This window comes from Hippopotamus amphibius, chromosome 2 (assembly GCF_030028045.1).
Source record: "Hippopotamus amphibius kiboko isolate mHipAmp2 chromosome 2, mHipAmp2.hap2, whole genome shotgun sequence".
NCBI lineage: Eukaryota > Metazoa > Chordata > Mammalia > Artiodactyla > Hippopotamidae > Hippopotamus > Hippopotamus amphibius.
The window spans coordinates 143,043,177-143,049,176 of record NC_080187.1 but is presented as its reverse complement, the minus strand read 5'-3'; positions in this window follow the sequence as shown (position 1 = coordinate 143,049,176).

Below are 6,000 nucleotides of genomic sequence, written 5' to 3'. Positions count from 1 at the left end.
GCTCCGTGAGAGCCTTGAAAATCAACAGCCACAATCATAGGGAAAAATAGAAGGCAACAGGAGAGGCAAATCAGGGTTGGAGCTCTCAGGAATGAGCTACCTCATTCCCACAGAATTGTCATTATATGACCTGTCTGGTGGCTCCCTGGAAGACTACTTGCAGGGCTGTCTTTATTGAGTAGACTGGGAGCTCGTCCAATGTGAAAAATCTTTTCCCTGGGGGTGTCGGCAAAAACATTTCGATGCAGTTGTTTGATTTTATGGCTGCTGGAGGCAGTGGATAACCACTGGGGCAAACAAGAGGCTACCCAAAAAGCTTAAAAGTAAAATCTAGGGAAGGAGCTGTCCATAAGGGCTGTGAAAATCTGAAATATTCCTCAGAATCTAAAAGGCTAAGGCACACGGAGGACTGCGTGCATGCTCAGAAAAGAACTGCTCACCTCTAGCGGCCGTCGAGGCTCTTTACAAGCAGAAAGTGAAGTCTAACGCAGAGTTATTAAGTGTCTGGCCGAGTGTTGAAGGCATGCCACAACAATCATACAGAACCCCTTGGCAATGACTGGGTGATTTACTGGTTCAAGGTATTAAAGGAAATCTTTGACCAATCATTAGCTGGCCACTAATCTAACTGAGCAGAGACTTCAGTGGCCACACACACAAAAGAATACAGACCTTACAAAGATAGTGCAAGAAAGTCATTAAACAAATAATTTCAGCAACTACAAAAACCTTTGAGGATGAGGGAAGAACCTGATTTCCAAAGTTGCCACATGTCCAGTTTTCAACAACGTATTTTACAAAACATGCAAAGAAACAAAAAAGTGTGATCCATGTGCAGAAGGGAAAACACTATCAATAGAAATAGTTCCTAAGAGCAGACCAAAGACTTTAAATCAGCTATTTAAAATACGTTCAAAGAACTAAAGGAAATATTATCTGAACAACTAAAGTATGAAAACAATGTATTACCAAAGAGAATATCAATAGATAGAAATTATAAAGAACCACATAGACAGTCTAGAGTTAAAAGTACAATGACTGAAATGAAAAATTCACTAGAGGTGTTCAACAGCAGGTTTCAGCAGGTGGAATAAGGAATCAGTGACCTTGAAGACAGGCCCATTGGGTTTACCAGTCTTGAGGAATACAAAGGAAAAAAAATAAATTGAATAAAGCCTCAGAGACCTCTGGGACAGCATCAAGTGTACTGACATATCCATAATGAGAATACTAGAAGGAGAGGAGAAAGGGAAAAAGAAGAATATTTGAAGGAATAATGGCAGAAAAGTTCCCAAATTTGATGAAAAACATTTGCTTACAGACCCAAGAAGCTCAATGAGGTCCAAGAAGGATAAACTCAAACAGAGCCAAACCAAGACAGATCATAATCAAACTGTTGAAAGCTGGAGACACAGAGAGAATCTTAAAGGCCAAAAGAGAGAAATGACTTATCACCAAAATGTGCATGACATCCTCGTTAAGATGAGTAGCTGATTTTTCATCATAAACTGTGGAGACCAGCAGGCAGTAATGTGATATGGCAGTGAGATGTGGATGGGCATCCAGTATATAAAGATTTAATGTGGAGGATAATAACACAAAGGAAGGGAGAAATAGAACTGTGTAGGAGCAAAATTTTGCATATTGTTGAAATAAAGTTGGTATTAATCTGAACTAGATTATTATAAACTAAGATATCCAGGACAACCACTAAGAAAAATAACTCAAAGGATATATAATGAAAGAAATGATAAGGTAATTGAAATGGTGCACTAGAGCATATCTGTTCAACAGAAAGAAGGCAGTCATGGAGAAATAGAGGAACAAAAGACATAAGACATACAGGAAACAAATAGCCAGAAGGAAGGCATTAAATTCTACCATATCAGAAAGGACACTCAATATAAGTGGATTGAACACTACAACAAAAGGTGGAGATTGTCATAGGGGATTTTTTTTTAAAACAATCAAATTATATGCTATCTACAAGAGATGCACCTTAGATTCAGATACAAATAGGTTGAAACTAAAAGGTACTAATATCAGACAAAAGAACACTTTAAAACAAAAATTGTTACTAGGAACAAAGGACATTTTTTCATGACAAAAGAGACAACCTATCAAGAAGACATAACAATTACAAACATGCATACCTAATAACAGAGCACCAAAATACATGAAGCAAAATCTGACAGAACTGAATGGAGAATCAGACAACTTAACAATAATTGTTAGAGTCTTCAATACTCCACTTTCAATTATGGATACAATGAGTAGACAGAGGATCAACAAGGAAATAGAAGATTTGAACAATGCTGTAATACAGCCACTTAAAATGCAACTAAAACATTGCATCCAACAACAGAAATATACACATTCTTCTAAATTATACATGGAACATTCTCCAGGATAGACCATATGCTAGGCCACGATACAAGTCTTAATAAGAATTGAAGTCATACAAAGTATGTTCTCTGACCAAAATGGAATGAAGCTAGAGATCAATAGCAGGAAAATTTGGATATTCACACATATGTGGAAATGAAACAGTACAATAGGGGTGGGGAGAGGTGGGGCAGCCCTGGCACAGGCAAAGGCTCAGGGCTGGGGTGCGGCTGCTGCAGCTCTTGCTGAGAGATGCACACGCCACCGGAAAGGACCCTAAGTCAGAGTGATTGGCCAGAGACAACCTCAAACCCACCCCATCACCATAAAACCCCAGACTATGAGCCACATGGCAGAGCAGTCCTTTTGGGTTCCCTTACCCTCCTGCTCTCCATCCAGGTGCCCCTTCCCAATAAAGTCTCTTGCTTTGTCAGCACGTGCCTCTTCTTGGACAGTTCATTTCCTAGTGTTAGACAAGATCCCATTTTCAGGCCCTGAAAGGGGTCTCTCTTCCTGCAACAACTGGCGACCCAGATGGGACCCCTTCTTTGCTACAGCTGACATCCTGACTGCTCAGGGTACTCGAGGACCAACTTGCCTGCTGATGGACCAAACCCAGCATCCGCAACTGGGACTCTTTTTTTGTCCCTGGTCTATTCCTGAAGCAGATTACTGGCCAGAGTGTCCCGACTTGGTAAGGAATAAGAGACTTTGTTGACCTCTCTCCCCTACCTTCTCACTTTCCTCTTTTCAGCCCCTCCTATCCCATCCTTTTTTCCTTCTGTCCTGGTCCTGGACACGGGAATTTAGTTGAAGAGCCTCAACTTGAGCTGAGGGTCAGAGTCTGATCACCTCTGGTAGGCAGAGAACTCAAATTCTGGTTCTGGTCTGGTATCTGGTTTCTGGTAGGGCCGAGTTCCCGTCCTCGGATCCCTCGCCGGGCAGTGACAGCCAACTCCAGAATAACAAACATGACAATCACGTGGTAAATGTCCCACAGGTGGCCTCTGCTCAGTAAGGAATACCAGTTGGATCCTTTCTGGTTATTCCCAAATGGGAGTAAGCAGAAATTCCAGTCAATGGAGACACAGCCTGGGAAGGAGCCTAGACTAGACCCAACACCTCAATTTATGCCTTTTCTTTGTCCAGTTAATTTTTCTACCTTCTTCATGAATTGAAAAACTCGGGAGATGGGGAGCCCTGGAAAGGGGGGGGGGTGGGTTCATGAGGGAAAAAGGGATGGGGGAGGGAAATGAGGGGGAAGTACAAGGGTTTTGGAAGAAGCAGAAGTAGCACACCACGTTATTGAAGCTCCACAAGTCAGAGCTTTCATGGAACACTGGAATCCCAATTTCAGCTGTTGCTTCATGCTGTCCACACCCAGGGCACCAATACCTTTCCTGGTTTCCACAGTGACTAACAAGCACACATGTTGAACTCTCTGGTGGCATGGTTCTAACTAAATTAAGCATGTAGTATAGATTTAAAGCAGTGGGCTAGATACTGGATCATTTCTTTTCCTTAGTGAAATGTGCCATCTCTCCATGTGAGGGTCCCACCACCCTACCTCAGGGATGCTCCACACAGTGCATCCTCCCAGCTGAGTGCTGTCACCACTAGAGACCAGGCAGGAGGATCGTGTGCGCGCACATGCACCCTTACGTTCTTTCTCCTCCCTCTCAGCGTTCTGGATGCTATTCTCTAATTCTCTGTTGTTTGTGAAGCATTCCCACCGTGAATGATGGAAGGCTTGCACTCTTTTCTGTTTCTCTACTGCAGCTTGCAGCTAGCCGAAACGGTGGCTTTGCATGAGGAATCAGGTGGGGCCTGCCCCCTCCTCAGACTCTGTGCCTTCTCTAATGGTCGCTGAAGGGGGGCCCTTTGAAACTGATCTGCCAGGAAGAAGGCCCCCATGGGCCCTGGCACCTCCAAGTCTTCCAGCAGATCTTGGATTTCATGCTTTTAGCAAAGCAGGCTGAAAATTTGAAAGCGCGTGTCCCTGCCCATCCCCTAAGCTCAAATAGCATGTCCCAGAAGCCCACTGACACTCCCTGACAAATTCCCGGTTTCCCATTCTGCCTCCGCATCCTGCAGTTCTTCCAAGTTCTCCTGGGCTCTCTTTCCAGTCTCTACATCTCAGAAGCAAACGTGAGCACCAAAGCAATGAAAAGTGGTGGCATTTAAACAGAGATACAATGAGAGGCCTCCAAAGGAGGTTTCTCATCACAGTCCTTTCCATCCGGGACCCCCAGCATGTCCAGTCACCAAGGAGAGATGGGGCCCCACAAGGTGGTCACCTCAACCCCAGGCCTCTGGGTCCATGAGGCCAATAGATGCCCCAAGCTTCAGGCTTGGTGTCTCTCTGTGCTACTGCAGGGCAGCTGGTCCCAGCAGCGATGTTGTAGTCTAGACCAACGTTGTTCAATTTGTTTTGACTCCCAAAACCACATCGAGAAGTAAATGTGTTTTTACATCACCACCCAGTACAAATATCTAGATACAATAGAGGTATAAGTATAGTTATAGGTATGGAGACATGTATATACATTGAAAAAAAAGGTTCACCCTTTCTAAATGCAATACACTGAGGCTTTTGTTTTTAATCTGTTGTTTTAAAGTGCTGACTGTAAACCACTAAATTGACTTCACAACCCACTAACGGTTTGCGACTGGCAGCCTGAAAAACACAGCACTGTGAAATAGGAGGTGCATCTAATTCAGCCTTGCACACTGGCAAGGAGCCTTTATTCTCAAGGGATACCAGGGAAACCTCCAAATCTGAACAGATCTCAGAACCACCGTCTGCACCGGCCATATCCCCCAGGGGGAGGCTTCAGGAGGCTGGCTGCTGCACTGCCTCTTGGGGAGACTCTGCTATCAGCAAAGTCTCATGGAGGCCAGGCTGGGTGTGGACAGGGCTTGGCCACATGGCCCTCCATGGCTGTTTTCCCTGAACCTCCCCACCCACCTCCTCTCTCTTCATCCTTTACAAGATGGTGATGTGAACTGCGTCTGAGCCCAGGATGCTTGCAGCTCTGGTGAGAGGGGAACGAATGGGGAGAAGTGGGTATGAGGAGGAGGGAGGCAGGGTCAGATCCTGCTCCTGGGGGGGGGGGGTGGGCACACTGTCCCCATCCCCAGCATCTCCAGGACAACAGTCGGTTGGCACTGCAGCCCAGGCAGGCCTGGGCACCAGCCTCTGCCCACCTACCCCGCCAGGTGGAGGACCCCATCTTTCAGTTCTGAACCCCGTTTCTCCACCCAGAAAACCTTTTACATAACAGAGACTTTACCTGACCCTGAGAATCCAGCAGAGGCTGGTTGCCACCCACATCCTGAACGGCAGGGGTTTAGGGACACCTGAGATGACGTTTCACTCCAGCTTAGAGCGGATGAGACCCTGGGAGTCACTTGGCTGAGTCTTTTAGTTTTGACAGAAGAAATCTGCAGTCTTCTGGGCCCTCCCCCGTGCCCCCACCCTCCCCGCCGTGGCCTTTGCTGCCCCAGCCAGGAGCTCCTCTGCTGCCAGCTGACACCTGCACTCACGTTCTTCCTCCATCCCTCCCTGGGGGGTGCGGTCCCTCTGCATCTGAGACATTCACCCCCCCGAAAGGA